At 37.4% G+C, this 17,383-nt stretch overlaps 1 protein-coding gene and 1 pseudogene across 1 annotated transcript in view; one reads left to right on the forward strand and one right to left on the reverse strand.

Moving 5' to 3' along the window:
- LOC134732631 (uncharacterized) overlaps positions 1 to 17,383 on the reverse strand; it is a 472,983-nt gene that overhangs the window by 321,089 nt on the left and 134,511 nt on the right. The gene's annotated exons all lie outside the window — the stretch shown is intronic.
- LOC129463452 (tigger transposable element-derived protein 1-like) lies at positions 2,228 to 9,848 on the forward strand (annotated as a pseudogene).

Below are 17,383 nucleotides of genomic sequence, written 5' to 3' on the forward strand. Positions count from 1 at the left end.
GTGAACAGACAAGAGAATTTAGAGAATTGGTAGTACAGCATCCTTATGATATAAATGAGAAAAGTGAGGAGACCCACTGAGTTTATGTGAAGGGAATGGGCATTAAGAAAATCCTTCCCCATGGAAAGGAAAAACTTCCACAGAGTAAATTCCCCATAGCAGAGACAGACAGGCAGTTTAATGGAATAGAAAGGGCACAGAAATAGCAATCAGCACAGCACCCAACACAATAAATATTTGTGCAAGAACTGAATTAAGGGTACGATGACCTGAATTCCAGTTGCGGCTCTGCCCAAATTCTCCTTGAATAAGTAACTTTACTTCTTGGTCTCCTTTTTCTCCTCTTTGTACTAAACAGCAGAGTCACTAGGGTTCCAGAGACTTAAGAGCATGTTAGGTGGCTGACTGTAATTGGTAGAGATAGGAGAAGAAGAGAAACTTTTTAATGTTTTTTTTTAAGACTCCCAGAGCTGTGGTAGGACAGTGGATCCTAAAGATCACATTCTATTTCAATAAACAGAAAAATTAAAACATTTGAAAAAAGAGTAAATACGAATAAGGAGTTGACTGTCCATTTCCCCAAAGAAAATGCATAAATGATGCGGTAGAAGTAAAACACTCATTATTCTGAGATGCCATTGTATGTTAATATTTTAAAAATACATCTTAAATCTAAAATCACATTTTTAATCATCAGAGATTTTATTAACTTTGTGTGTGTATGAAACATTAATGAGAATCCAAAAATGCAAGAGTGAGGATCCCTTCTGCCATGTTTGTAAAACTAAGGGAAAATTCCATTTTCCCAGAATTTAAGGCTGCAACCCATGATTTCTCCAGAAAGAGCTTTACCAACATTTTTTTTTATAAATTCAACTTCTGTGCATCATGTCCTCAAATACATCATCCACAGATGATGACTAACTCACAGCAGACCTGTCTCCTCTCAAGTGCTGGTTGAAATGTTACCATCCTTCTTGACAGGTCTAAGTATGTCAGTTATTAATAATAATTTTTACTTATAAGTTTCTTAACACTTATAAAAGAAGACCCCCCAAAAGCTTTGCAAGTTAGACAGCTCTAGTTTGCATATATATTTTAGAGCATCAGTGAAAAGACATTATAAGTGATATTTCTCAAGAAATAGCTCAGTTACAAACAAATCAGAACTAAGACCAGAAGTCTCATTTTTTATTCCTTGACGTGACTGTCCCATAATGCTTCTAGCTAACTGATGAGAATTAACTTAAAGGAGATCACAACATAGAACTCTTATGAAGATATTTCCATATGCGGTATTTCTAGAAACATTACAAATTCTATGTGTTAAGCTATGTAAAATTTGGGAACTAGATTATCATACTGCACTAAGTAAATCTTGGGATATCCAACATGCCACCCACGGGCCATATGAAACTTCCAAAATTGAAAAGCCTCTTGATTATATATATGTAATTCATGCCAAAAAGTAAAACTTCCCTTCTACCTTAACCCAACGTGGCTCTCACATATGCGAAATGTTCATTGTTTGAAAACACATCAAATGTCCATGATTTATAACTAGAAAATCAGTGTGCGTCTGTGAGAATATGAGTCATAGATCTGCAAGCAAGGTAGGAAGGTCTTTATTCCAAATAAAAGAAAGCTGGCCCATAAAACAGTCTAGCCCAGGGTCAACTTGTTATTTGAAGATCAAACAAGATTTAAAGCTTATGTCATTGGTTCTAAACTGAGTCCCCTGCTATACCATTTCCTGTGGACTCACTGAAGAGTCAAAACCATGGATGTTACACAAGAAGACGCCCCTGGGCTTTCGGTACAGTAGGAACACAAAGGCAATGTCAGAGATATTCAGCATGGTTCTTGTTTATGATTTCTTGTGTTCTGATGATGGGACATGTAAACAGTTGTCAACCAGTTACCAAAAATACTGAACTCATTCAGAAAGGACATAAAGTGTCTAGGAGTCAATAAACAATGCTCATTCCAAACCTGCTGCTTCCATTCAGGGCCAACATTTGATCCAGGACAAAGAAAAAAGAGGTATTTGGTCATTTCTTATGGTAATCTCCAGCGTGTAAAAGGCTCTTCCCATCAGAGAAATCACCCAACAGCCACCACAGGATGTTTCTTATTTTGATGACTGAAGGGTACATGCTGGGTCTGGAGGAGAGAGCCATTAATTTATTTTCACCACTTTTCCCTGGCTGACAGCAATCTAAAAGAGAAGGAACAAGCCAGATCACTCATCTGCCTGCTTGGCATGCCTGGTAGTCATGGGAGCCCATATAGAGGCCATCTGTTCAGGTCCCAGTCTCTACAAACATGCACAGAAAGGTGACGTCAAAATGGGTGTGCTTCAGCCCCATTAATGAGCCACCCGAAGTAAACTGGAAGACTCAGCCTGAGTAGCCCACCCATTTATCTTCTCTGTTAGCAGCCAAGTTCAATCAAGTCATGGATTAGGGCAGGCACAATTATTTTTAAGTTTATTTTCCTAGGCAAATGTTAAGTTGATTTGAACATCTGTGGTTTAGTCCTATCTGATAGACATATAGGTGGGTAGATTCCATGAGTCAAGAAAAATGCACGTTGCTTACAACCTACTAAATGAAACCCACCTCAGAAGACATGATGTTCAGCATTAGCCTGATGGTTTGGTAGTGCACCTTCAAACTCAGCTTTCAAATGCCCCTAAATTACTGCAGCCAGAAAAACTCTCTGCAGCAAGCCATGCAGATGATGGCCACTCTTCAGAAACAGCAGTGTCATGTAGCTCTACTCAGTGAAATAAAACAAATGAGATGTTCTCTTTTGCCTCAAGATGATCCTCCCATTGCACCAAGATTTATGATCTATTACAAAGAAATGCCAATCACTACAGATTAGTTGGGACAAAAAAACGTATTTGTATAAGGCTTCTGTGATCAGAATTCTAACTTCATGTTATATGCACAGTATTTATGAATTCAAATAGAAATAATTTGGCTTTCTAAGATGTTTTGGATTTTTTCTTCTTGTACCCTAAAACGTGTCTTGCATTTTTAGTTATCCTTGAGATGATCATGTGAAGGATGTCCTAGATTTTTCAAAATAACCCATTATGATATCAAGAGAACTTCTGGGATCTAGGACCATTTCAGTAGTTATGTTGGTAGAGGCACCCCTCCATCCTCAACAAAGGACCTGTTTTCAATCCACAGTAAGACCCCAAGTGACCAAGCAGACCCTCACTGACTAGAAGCCACATCTTAGAGTCATCGTCACATCTTCTGCTTTTTTCCTGTCTATACCCTCTTCCATCAAAACCTACTTTCCTATAATTGCATATCCATATTCCTTCAGGGCCCTCCCTGTGTCTCTGTACGATGAAGGTAGCTCGTCGTACAGACTTGTTAATACATCACATCTCAGTTTATTTCTCTGCATTCCAAGTTAGACTCCCTGTTTTACTTGGCCCAATCTCTGAAGCTACTGGAAAGAGAGACAACAACATCTTCACCGATACACAAACATGCCACACTAGCCTTCATTTCATTATTCTTTGATCATTTCAATACTATTATTTTGTTTGGTCTTTCCTGCTGAAACCCCTGTTAGATTTTGGACCTCATGGATTTTCTAAATTATTTCTAATTCCTATCTATGCATCTACATCTATGCACTGGCCTATTCCATAAATAACCATAAGGGTTCTCAGTAAGAGAGTCTTTTGTTAAGATTAAGTAATTTTAGCAGACACAACCCAAACCCCATTCCACCAAGAAATAAAATATAGTGAAAACACTTCATAGAAAAGAGGAAAGAAAAGCCCAAGTGCCTATGAAAGAAAGAGACCCAGAAGATGCATTCCATTTTACCCCGAAGAACCCACAAAAAGCCTAGGAGTTGGAAGTACCAGATACAATGCAAGGGAGGAGTGCAGGCATGACTCATTTTACTGTGCCTCTCTTTAATGCCCTTCACAGATGCTGTGCTTTGTTACAAATTGAAGGTTTGTGGACTCTGTGTTGCGCCAGTCTATCAGTGCTGTTTTTCCAAGACACTCTGCGTCTCTGTGTCACATTCCGGTAATTCTTGCAATATTTCAAACTTTTCATTATTGTTATATCTGTCATAGTAATTTGTAGCCAGTGATCTTTGATGTTACTATTGTAATTGTTTTGGGGTGCCCCAAATTGTGCCCATTTAAGACCGTGAACTTCATTGATAAATGTGATAGGTTCTGACTGCTCCAGCAATTGGCTGTTCCCCCATCTCTTTCCCTCTCCTTAGCCCTCTCTATTCCCTGAGACACAAGAATATTGAGATGAGGCCAATTAAGAACCCTACATGGCCTCTAAGTGTTCAAGTAAAAAGAAGAGTTGCATGTCTCTCGTTTTAAATAAAAAGCTAGAAATGATTAAGCTTAGTGAGGAAGGTAGGTTGACGCCAAGATGGCTGAAGCTAGTCCTCTTGCACCAGTCTGCCAAGTGTAAATGTGAAGGAAAAGTTCTTAAAGAAAATTAAAAGTGCTATTCCAGCGAACACATGAATGATAAGAAAGTGAAACCGCCTTATTGCTGGTATGGAGAAAGTTTTAGTGATCTGGATAGAAGATCAAACCAGCCACAACATTCCCTTAAGCCAAAGCCTAATCCAGGGCAAGGTCCTAACTCTCTTCAGTTCTATTAAGTCTGAGAGAGGTGAAGAAGCCACAGAATTAAAAATGGAAGCTAAAAGAGGTTGATTCATAAGGTTTAGGGAAAAAAAAGCCATCTCTCTAGCATCCAAGTGCAACGTGAAACAGCAAGTGCTGATGTAGAAGCTGTAGCAAGTTATCCAGGAGATCTAGCAAAGATCATTGATGAAGGTGTCTACACTAAACAACAGATTTTTAATGTATATGAAACAGCCAGCTAATAGAAGGAAATACCATCTAGGACTTTCATAGTGAGAGAAGGTAAGTCAATGCCTGGCATCAAAGCTTCAAACTCAGCTAAGAGAGGCTGACTCTGTTGTTAGGGACTAATGCAGCTGGTGATATGAAGTTGAAGCTAATACTAATTTATCATTCTGAAAATCCTAGAGCCCTCAAGAATTATGTACCTGTCCTCTATAAATAGAACAATAAAGACTGAATGACAGCAAAGTTGTTTATAGCATGGTTTACTGAATATTTTAAACTCCCTGTTAAGACCTACTGTTCAGAACAAAAGCTTCCTTTCAAAATATTACTGCTCATTGACAATGCACCTAGTCACTCAAAAGCCTTGATGGAGATTTTACAGGAGATTAATGTTGTTTTCATGCCTGTTAACACAACATGCATTCTGCAGCCCATAGGTCAGGGAATCATTTCAAATTTGAAATCTTATCCTTTAAGACTTACATTTTGTAAAGCTATTACCACCATAGATAGTAATTCCTCTGATGGGCCTGTGTAACATACATTAAAAACATCTGGAAAGGATCCACTGTTCCAGATGTCATTAAGAATATGCCTGATTCATGGGAGGAAGTCAAGAAGTCCACATTAACTGCAATTTGGAAGAAGTTGATTCCAATCCTTATGGATGACTTTGAGGGGTTCAGAACTTCAGTGGAGGAAGTAACTACTGATTGGGTTGAAAAAGCAAGAGAATTAGAATTAGAAGTGGAGCCTGAAAATGTGACTGAATTGTTACAATCTCATGATAAAACTTGAACAAATGAGGAGGCGTTTCTTATGGATGAGCAAAGAAAGTGTTTTCTTGAGATGGAATCTACTCCTGATGGAAGATGCTGTGAGTGTTGTTGAAACAACAATACAGGATGTAGAATATCCCATAAACTTCATTGATAAAGCAGAAGAAGGGTTTGAGAGAATTGAGTCAAATTCTGAAAGTTCTATGGTGGGTAAAATACTATCAAACAGCATCATGTGCTACAAAGAAATTTCTAATGAAAGGAAGAGTTAATTGACGCAGCAAACTTTATTGTTGTCTTATTTTAAGAAATTGCCACAGCCACCCCAACCTTGAGCAACGACCACCCTGACCAGTCAGCAGCCATCAACATAAAGTTGAGCCCTCCACCAGCAAAAAGATTATGGCTCATGGAAGGCTCAGATGACTGTCGGCATTTTTTTTTTTTACTAATAAAGTATTTTTAAATTAATATGTGTACATTGCTTTTTTAGACAAAATGCTTTTGCGCATGATTGAATACAGTATAGTGTATACATAACTCTTATGTGCACTGGAAAACCAAAAAATTCACGTGACTCATTTTATTTCTACACTTAATTTATTGTGCTGGTCTGCAATATCTCCAAGGTATGCCTGTACATTCAAGGGAAAGGGTTGAAAAACATGGTAATATTTTGTCTGGTTTTCTGTTGTTGTTTTTCCAAAATCAGATGACATATGCATACAAGGAAATATTTTGAAAGTCTCCATAAGGAACATTTAATTTCTTGCATCCCGACTTCCAACACAATCTATTACATGATTACCCATTGTTCCTTCCCTCAGGAACGTTGAGAAATATTAGATGGAGAAATTGAGTCTGAGATTTTTAGGAACATTGGAGGGTGACAGTGAGAAACACTGACATCCATGCCCCTCCTTCTGCCCAGCTTAGGATGTGAACAGTTAAGTTTCTGCTTCCTTAAAAGGACACTGGAGAATCCTGCTCTGGAGAGAGTGGGGGAAAATGTGGACATACTGACTGACATTTGGGGACCCCCAACCAAAAATGATCTTGCTGGTTATAGAAAAGCCAATCAATGAACTAATGTAACTTTCTCACAAAGCTTCCCATCCATGTTTAATGAACATAAGTAGAAAAGCAAGGATTACACATTTGAGAAAGCCTCCAATTTAAAATAGAGAATAAAATAAGAAACAAAAGTGAGAAACAAAAATGAAAAATTCAAATAATCTATCCTTGATGTCATCAAAGATGTGATGTTGTGCCCAGAATTAAGAACAAGATATCATAAAAAGGAATAACAAAAAAATAAGAAAAGGGCCGGGTGCCATGGCTTATGCCTGTAATCCCAACACTTTGGGAGGCTGAGGCGGGTGGATTACTTGAGACTAGGAGTTCGAGACCAGCCTAGCCAACATGGTGAAACCCTGTCTTTAAAATACAAAAAATTAGCCAGGCATGGTGGTGCGTGCCTGTAATCCCAGATACTCGGGAGTCTGAGGCAGGAGAATCCCCTGAACCCGGGAGGTGGAGGCTGCAGTGAGCCAAATTGCACTACTACCCTCCAGCCTGGGTGACAGAGTAAGACTCCATCTCAAAAAAAAAAAAAAAAAAAGAAAAGAAAAGTTCCCTGAAAATAAAAATATAAATATGTAATTTTTTAATCCAATAAGAGGATTAGAAGATTAAAAACAAGGAATTCTTGAGGGTGTGAACACCCCATTTTCCATGATGTGCAAATTTCACACTGCATGCCTGTATCAGAACATCTCATGTACCCCATAAATATATATACCTACTATTTAACCACAAAAATTGAAAATAAAAAAATGTAAAAAATAAAAAAGATAGATTCAAGGAAATTTGTTCCAAAAAAGAATAAAAAGACAAACAAAGGGCTAATAAACAAACTAACAAACATAAAGAAATTATTTAGAAAAGCCATGAGTTCCAAAATCTTACAGAAGTTTCAGTAGAAAAGACCAAACAAAAGAATTTGTATGGAAATGATCAAAGACATAATTTTAAAAACAAAATTTTATAACTGAAAGATGTAAATCTCTAAAATTAAAAGTCCTTGAAAATGTCTAACAAAATCAATAAATATCTACATCATATACTTAAAAATTCCAAGGGGTGAGGTGAGAGCAAAGGTCCCATACAAAGGATTTTTTTAAGTGGCATCATAGTTCTCAATATTATTGAAACTTAGAATCTAATGCAGTGATATCCTCAAAATTCCAAGGAAAAACAATTTTCATTCTATAAGTCTGCACCTGGCAAAATTATCAATCCAAAAGGAGGACAGAAAAAGACATTTTTAGACATGTAATATCACATATTATTTTCTTTTATCAAGAAGTCATCATGGTGAGAGATAATAGATCCTAGAGATAGAAGCTCCCACATAAAAAGGGTTAAAGAAATTTGTACAATGATAGCATGGGCTACGTAAACTCACAGTAAACAAGAATAAAAAAGGACCACACCGTCTAAAGTGAGTTAAGCACTCACCACAATGCATTTTCCGTTTTCCATTTTTACTAGCTTGCTAGGAGGCAACTGGAGGCAAAATTGAGGTTAATGACACACAGAATAAGAAAGGAGCCTACTAGTGTTTGGATAAGAGATTAACAGAATTTCAAAGGCACTTGGACTTGTTTAGTTCATTTTTAAAAAGAGAGAAAAAAACACAATAATTAGTATCTTCAGATTCCTACTAGACTAATGGAAACACAACCAAATTCAGCTCATTTACAATTCTGTCTAGTAGTGCACAGCCCTAAATTTCTTTCCAGTTGCAATGTTTTCAGATTCAAATTGCCCGTCCCCACATCTTTTGCCATTTTGGCGAATCCCTTAGAGGGGAGCCATGTAGTTTAGAATCAGAAGCAATTGCGTTTCACATCAAAAAATATTTTTCTTCGACAGAAACTAAGACAGAAAAGCATAACCATAATAATCTTGCTTCTCTTTTGAGTTACATCTAGGATTGCTAGCAATTCTTTGCCCGCACATCCTTGCCACAGTACAAACACATACACACACACACGCCAAAAAAAAGTGTTCATCAGTTCCAGAAGGTTTACAAAATATACAAGCCTTTTACCCTAAAACCTTGTGATGCATCCCAAAATATCTTTTAATTTATCATCAGAGATTCCATATTAGCTCATCAGTCCTTTTGTCTAACTATCATATTTCCTGATTCTGAAACAATAACTCACAACTAGAATGACCTTTAAATATGGAAAGAAATAGAGAAAGTGTCCAATAAACAAAACTTAAAATCTATATGTGGATCAAGAAGCCAGTCATAAAATGCAAAGGGCTTCTTATTACAGTAGCTAAAGGCAAGGTAATCAGTTAAATTACCATGATGAATGTACTTTTGTGGGCATTCAGAGTTTGTAATAAAATGGCAATCAGATTTACTCAAGAAAGCAAGAATATCCCATGCATGCGTAATAGTTCACTCAATCAAGAAGGATTTGCCAATTAACTACTATCTGCTCATCACTGAATTTGATGCTGATATTTTTATTAAGTAAAATATGTGCTATTACACTTGTTGCCAGTGTAATTATGGTAAGAAAACTAAGTATGTGTTAAATAGAAATGGAGTAAGGTAGAATAACCAATGAGAAGCTTCAAGGAGGAGGTGCCACTTTCACTGTACCTTCAAGGCAAAATTAACAAAAGTAAAAGGGGGGAAAAAAGACTCCCCTAGCCTGGAAAGAAACCAAACTTTTGTTTCTGACAATTTTATAACAAAAAAAAGAAGTAGGATGGGATGTAATCCAGAATAAAGGTGAATAGCTTTACAGAGTAGAGAAAATGCTTTTATATGAGACTAGAGAAGAGTAAGAGGACAATATTTATGCAAATAAAAAAGAAAGAAAAATCATTCCATTACGAGGAGACAAATTTGTTTTGGGTTCCTGCTTCATTCCAAATAACAGAAAGTAGATATACAATATCCATCCATCATCCATTAATCTACCCATTCATTCATTCAGCAGACACTTCATAGTGCAGATTGTGTGCTGCAGACAATAGCAGGCTTTGAAGAATACAAAAAAACATATAGTTCCTTCCCTGAAAGTGCTGCTGATGTATAATTAAAGGCTGTTCTTCTCCTCCTCCCCAACCTACCTACTATCCTTATTGTGAGCTCAAAGCAGGAAGGCTGACAAAGCTGTTATTTGAAATATTTGTATGATTGAGAAGGCGACCACCTTTCAAGGTTTCCAAGACACGGCATTTTTCAAGAACTGTTTATGTCCTTCTTCCTATGAATAAGACAGAAAGCTGACACACAGCTATGGTATTACTCTTCTTTTTACTTGAAATTGCAAAATGATTAAAGCCATCAAGCAACAATAGTTGACCTATTGAGGGAAAATACCAGATAGGTGCCCTGGAGAGACTGATGAGTGAATATATTTAGAAAGGATTCCCAAGACTATTTGCTTTTGTCTCTGAGACTGCTTTCTCTCCTTTGCCTCTGTCGTTAGCTTCTCCATAGCTCCGCGTTGTCATCCAAACTGAACCTACTTGATATGGAGCCTCCTAAGCTACAGGGAAACAACAAGCCCACTCATCAACACAAGTAATAACAGACTGGGAATCTTCACTCACACAGTCAAAGTTTCTGTTGATTTCAGTAGAAAATCAGTGTTTTCTGATACTTTTAAGGCAACACCTACAAGTTTAAAGCCATTTAGATAAAGCCATAAGTTACGAGGGAGTTATGTATCTCAATCTCTCCATTCATTAAGGACTTATCGTTCCTGGGGCACTTTTCTGCAGGGGGACAATGAAAAGCAATGGAAAGTAAGCGGTGGCATAACTCCCAGATCCAAGCCTGATGTCTCCTGAATAGTCCCTACGTTAACGTGCTACTGGAACGATTTTCAAATACAAAAGGGGAGGAAGGCATTTTGGAAATGTTTTGCATGGACTCAGGGATTCATTTTTAATTTGCCATGAAATCCTACATAAGTTACTTAAGATTCTGGGCCTCAGCTTTCTAAACTTTAAAAAAAAATACGAAAGAAAAATGGACGAAATTAACACTCTCTGATTCAACCTACATTCCAGTGATGGTGTCTACTTTGGTAATTACTTTTAAGCCTGCAGCAATGGCAATGACTAATTCTATTACTGCATATAATACTGAACATACTAATATATGACTTTATATTACTTAAGTAACTCAGAAATAACAATAATCCAGTAATCAAGATCAGTGATAGCTCAAGGAACAAAATAACATAGAACCAATCTTAATAGTCACAGGAAGCCAAACAGGAATCTAGCTAAAAAATGTTGATGTCATTTTCCTCTATATGCTTCCCACAAAATTCTAAACCCATCTCGGAACACCAGTGGAGGGCAAAATGGGTCAATAGGCACATTTCCATGGATAAAATGTGGGGTGGGTGGTGCTCAAAATTGAGAATTTCAGCAACAATGCTGTTTTTCTTAGACTAAAGTATTTTCTTCTGTAGGAATATAAGTATTTGAGTAAGAATTGAAATTAGAAACCCAAGCAACCAATCTTCAATGTTTTCAACTACAACATTAATACAAAATCAGTAAGAGTAAGATGAAGACTATTTTGGAATTGCAGGCAAAACTTCCATGAAGGATACTGTTTTTGAGAGTAGGCATAGTCAATAGTTTTGACTCTGAGGTATCAGTGAATCTATTTATAAATCAGCTCAACTAAGTGTCATGCAGGGCCTATCCACGCAGAGATAATAAGAGCTTAGAGTCAAAGAGGGAAGGGTAATGACCACGCAGAGATAATAAGAGCTTAGGATCTAAGAGAGAAGGGTAATTGAATACAAAAATTGTTATGAGTGGCTTGAAAGAACTGTTATGTAGGGGCAGATTATTGGTGCAAAGGAGGGATTGGTCAATCCCTGGAGAGGATGAACACAGACCATGCATTTCAGGTAGACAGGGATGACTGCAGTAAGTAGCCACTGACTGAGGAATTCTAGGCACTGTGAGTTGCTCCCTTATAGCTCAAGCATGGATTGCTAGGGCAGTTGTTGCAAGGCCTGCTCAAGCAGGACCTAGTCTGCCAAGCTAAGGCATCTAGATTTCACCACTAAAGGGCTTTAAACAGATGAATCACATAATCAGATTTGCTTTTAGAATGATAACTGTACCAGCTGCATAGAGAATGGATTAGAAGGGTGTGATATTACAGACAGTCATATGCGAGACTGTTGGCTTCCAAACTAAATTTAAGTGACCCCTTTCTACGAATTCTATGGGTCAATACTTCTACTAAACATAGCTCTCACATTCATATTGCCTCTTTAGAAGCATAGCAGAATCTAAACATATTTTGAAGGTTAATATGTTTTTTAATATCCTGTTAGATTCCCTTAGCAGGAAAAAGAAAAGCCATTCAAGGCTGACATTAAGACACATTTTTCAAGCGGCCGTTATGATCATTCTAACCCAATCGTTCTCTGACTATACTACTAAATACAACGTGGTTAAGCTTTTGCAGGAAAACATTCTCATAACCATATTCTCTGCCTTGTGTTTTTCATATTCTGTCACAGAAAGAATATGGAGTGCTTTTAAAGCTGCTTATATAATTCACAGCAAGATCTGTTCCATTCTTAGTTATCAGTAAAGTTATTAAGTTAGCAGCAATCCACGTACTTTTTTATACTTCTACCAGAAAAGAAGGAATGAAACTCAATCACTTACGAAACGAGCCTCCATGAATAAATTATCCTGTGGCTATGATATTTTTAAAATTACCTCACACCTATTAAAATTAATCAAATCACTTAGATGTCAGAATATTTTTTAAAAGATAGATACTGTCAAAATGCTACAATTTCTGGTAAAGATCCTCCAACTTCTTAAGGAATCTGAATTAAAATAGAAATGCTTCCCCAAAGAACCCTACTAAACCTATTAGCTATTGAGATTGTAACACATGTTGCTTCTGGGTAAAGAATACCTATGTTTGCCCACTTGGGCAAAACACTAATTAGATGTGTAACAACACAACATCTATTACTAGAGCATTTGAAAAATGTATTTTTAAAAATCAAACTAAATTTCCTTCTAAGTAGAATGTAGTCCAAGAGTATTTATCTGTTGGTTGATTGAGATTTGCTCTCATATCCTGTTTGATATAAGACAACCTGTCAGTTTAGGCCATTTTCACAGTATTTGAGCTCTCACTGCCTGTCAGTCTCTGGATGTACAAAGGATCTGCAGTAAGGAAGGAGAGAGGCACATAAGACATCATTGCCCTCTCAAGGACAAGGTCCAGGGCTAGCATAGTCATGCACATGAGGTTCAAAGAAGGTTTCCTGGAGAAGAAGACTTAGAGTTTGACACACAGTAGTGCGTCCAGGTAAAGAAAGGTGCAAAGGGCATTTTATTTAGATGAATCTATGTGGCCTAAAATATCATACAAAGGTATGGAGCAGCATTGGTGCAGGGAACAACTACTGGTAGCTTGATGTACCTGGAATGAGAAGCTGTGGGAAACCAGGCTGTTGAAGCAGGGAAGGCCTGAAACCTGGATTTTCTTCTAGAACCAGTATATGAGGCTGGCTCACTCTCCTAAGACAGGATGAGGAAAAATTTTACTGAATTTCAAGTGAGGGGCCATATAATACAACCTCTGGTGTATGGTCTTTATTCCAGCACTAACTTGCTATAAACATCTGGGGAAAATCATTTAGGCTTTCTACATCCCTCTTACCTTTTAAGAGATACTCTACCTACTTACTCAGGTATATCGAAGAAGTAAAAAGGATCTGGAGAATATAACCACAATATTATTTAAGAATATTGTCATTTTAATAATAAGTATTACGCATCACATGAACTACCCAAGGTGAACAAGAAATAGCAAGCACATATATCTTACAGCATGTGTGGATAGCACATATTTCTTTCCTTTTTTTTTCTTTATTTTTTATTATTCTTTCTTTTTTATTTTTTTTTTTATTTTTTTTTACAAACCCTTGTGTCGAGGGCTGACTTTCAATGGATCGCAGCGAGGGAGCTTCTCTAGCACATATTTCTATAGAGCAAATGCGATGATGAGTTTAATAAACATGGCACTACTTTGGCATGTCCTCCCATTCTTTCTTTAAGAACCAGTGCTGTCCCAAGGGAAAACAAATGAAGCAAATAAAAATTCTCTCCATCCTCTCTCAACCTATCTTTTTTTTCCATTCTTTCCTTTTTCCCTACCAAGCATGCCTTTTCCCCTATCCCTTTCTAAAGTAAAAAGCTGGAGCATGCTTATCTCATATGTATATGTTGGTATAGATCTGTTGCCATGGGTTGTTCTTTTCTGGAAGAGTTAGCATCTTCACCCATGTCGCCACGGCTCCTACGTTATTAAGAAAGCTGTGAACATTTCAGGGAGGCAGTATGAGTTTACTAAAAATGTATTAGACTAACCTAACTTTATTTACTTTTATGAAACACTTCTTGGAGAGGTAAAATGTGAGAATGTAACAAAGATTATATATTCTATTTCTTCAGGGCTCCAGGCAGGATTTCTCTTGCTCTCCTTTTGGACTGGAAAAGGCTGTTAATCAGGAGCAGACCAATCAGCTGGATAGATTCAATAGCCAATTAATAACATTAATCAAAGTGTACTGGTTATTAGTGTATTCGTATCCCTAGGACAACAATGGGGAGAGTTACTATAATGGTAACAATGATAGAATATATAGTTCTCTACTACATTTAACATTTTTGTCTATCATTTGGATTAAATGTCTGATTATCAACTGTGTAGTAACACACAGATTCAAAAGATAAAGATTGAAAAGTATCTTTAAATTATCACAAATCCTGAAGTATTTTGGTTGAAATCAATAAAATAAAATTTAACAGCACAAAAATAAAAAATTCAGCTTCAGAATTTAAAAATTGAATGGTAGGATAAAGTAAACCTAATTTAAAGGCGTTGTAAATAGGTATATTCATAAAATGAAATACTATATAGCTAAATGAACCATATGGCTACTATAAATATGTTCTATAACTACATAATTCTGTATACTATATAAATGTATAACTAACTATAAATAACTATATAATTGAAGTTTAGAAAAGATTAGTAACACATCCCAGGTCATATAATTAGTAAGCAATGGGATGTACAGCCCAGGGCCATCTGAATTCAAACCCTAGATTCTTATCCACTATGCCACATTGCTTCTCAAGGCAGAATGGAACTCTGTTTACTGACATAAAGAGACTTTGTCATATATGGCAGCGTACAGAGCCATATATATTTATATATAGAGAGAGAGAGAACATATAAGCTCAGGATATACACACTTACATATACATACATACATTACACATAACATATATGCATATATATCAATAAAGATGGCTCATGGAAAAGTCTTTAAGGTTATAAAATTTCAACACTGGATGTTTCTTGGTAGTGGCATTAATTGCTGATTTTAAATTACTGTTTTTCATCTGAATTTTCTAGTTTTTATAGTGATCATGTATTGCTTGTATACTTAAAATGCATCATGTGAATAGCTGAGGCATTGCAGTGATCAGAATTTTAGTATTAGTCAACAATGTGACTCAGGTGCCACAATCATTAAAGTAGTTCTGTTGTGTATGTAAGAACAGCCATATTCTAATGGAGTAGAAAACCACTTTCGTGTGTCTTGCACTGATGCCCAGAACACCGTGTTCAATAGAACATCCAAAAGTGGATAGCCAGCGTGGTAGGAGGTCTGGAGACCACGTCCTATCAAGAAAAGCTAAGGAAACGAGCAGAGCCCGAAAATAAAGGGGAAATACATGGTGAGATGCATGACCATTGCCAGTTAAAATGGCAAAGTTCAGAAGCTGGGTTCTTTAGTGTTATTCCAGAAGTGGACAGGAGAAGCAGACCTGCCAGTCAGTCAATATTGAGGTCCTTCTAGGTACCAGGCCCAATGCTTGACATCAGGGATTTACAATGACTCAAGAAACAATCACCACCCTCAGAGAACTCATGGGTGAGTAACTCATCACATTATTGCTAATAATTAAATAATTCTACTGTAGAAAGTGTCCTGAAGGAGATATGCAGGTGCTCCAGGAGCACCCAGTGTGGCAGCTTGTCATCGGTATCACAGAAGACCCCCCTGAGATGGTGAGGTGGACGTGTACAAGCTGACACCTCACACATGATCAGGAGTTGACATGGCCAGGAGGGGGCTGAGTTTGTAAAGGTGGAAGGAGGCTTTAGGAAGTGTGCAGAGTGGGAGGGAGTAAAGCCTGCTGCGGAAATCGACGAAGTCCTCTCGCACTTTAGCATAAGAAGCAATGACTCCTAACAGCGCTGGCAATCCCAACTGCCCTGGCCATGAAACACACCTAGCAGGAACATGTTTCAAGATCCAGAGTGACAGAACTGTCAGCTTTACAGTGGGTCACTGGGGTCAGCCACTGACGTGGAATCAGGCCTCGGAACACTAGGTAATGCTAGAGAGGAAACAGTCTACTTTTAACCCGAAATTCGAATGGACTCATATGATTCTATTTTGTTATGGATAGGTAGTCATTTAGCAACATGCAGCAAAGGGAATGTTTATAAAAATATAAACAGTGATGATCTCCCAGGAGCCAATCTCTATTTATAACAAAAAAATTTTAATAACTCAGAAAAAATAGATACAGCAATATCTCTAAGAATGCATACGACCCTAAGTAAGATTTTCTGGGTAAAAAAAAAAAAAAGCAATATGATAAGCACATCTCATGAGGATGTGTGAGTGGGCAAGAAATTCGCAGATAAGCTTTTGATGTGGGCAAGTGTAAAATTATTCATTTATGCAAAATAATTCAAATGTCCCCTGTAGAAAGATGAGTTCCAAGAAATCAGTTACAGCTCTGAAAAGGATCTAAAAGTCAGATATTCCCTAAAAATGTGTTACTATAGTCCAAACAGCATATAAAATGTTAAGAACTCTACATTATTGACAACCATGGTATATGTAGCCTAGCCTTAAGGAATCAGTTTCCTAAAAGATGAGCAGCCTTGGGAGATGTTACAGGATACAGCATGAGGGAAACTGAGTCTCCTGTAGTTTGAAGCAAAGAAAAAACAGACAACCAGTGAGAGATGAAAAAGAAAGAAGAGGCACTTCTCCCTCCATCCATGAGTGCAGGATGTGAATTAAGGAAGACAATTAAGGACTACAGGAAGTGAGCAATGCCAAGATAAAACAGAAGCAGCCAACATAAGAAAAACTAAGGGTAGCAAGCCTGGGCATAGAGAAAATCACAAAGATAATCGAGAAGAGTCTAACACCAGATAGCACCAAAGGTGGTTATTCCAGAGCAGTGGTTTTCAAAATGTGACATCTTTGCAATGCATCAGCATCACCTAGAAACCACAGTTTGAAATATAAAATCCCTCTCAGCCCCACCTGGGATCAAATGAATCAGGGAGATCAAGAAACCAAGAAACTGAAGAAGAATCCTCCCCCAGCCCAGGCTGAGCAATTTAGGCGGGTGTTGGGTTTGTAGGAGGCCACACATCAGACATGGGGCCACTTTTCTTTACCAATCCTTTTTCTCTCTAACCTCGTTTGCATTCCTTTAGCAAAAAGGTACTTCTTACTCAGCAATCTTCTCTTCCTGGAAACCGATGCCCAGGTTTCTATCCCAGTGCTGCCCTCTG

Source organism: Symphalangus syndactylus, chromosome 15 (genome assembly GCF_028878055.3).
Source record: "Symphalangus syndactylus isolate Jambi chromosome 15, NHGRI_mSymSyn1-v2.1_pri, whole genome shotgun sequence".
Classification (NCBI taxonomy): Eukaryota; Metazoa; Chordata; class Mammalia; order Primates; family Hylobatidae; genus Symphalangus; species Symphalangus syndactylus.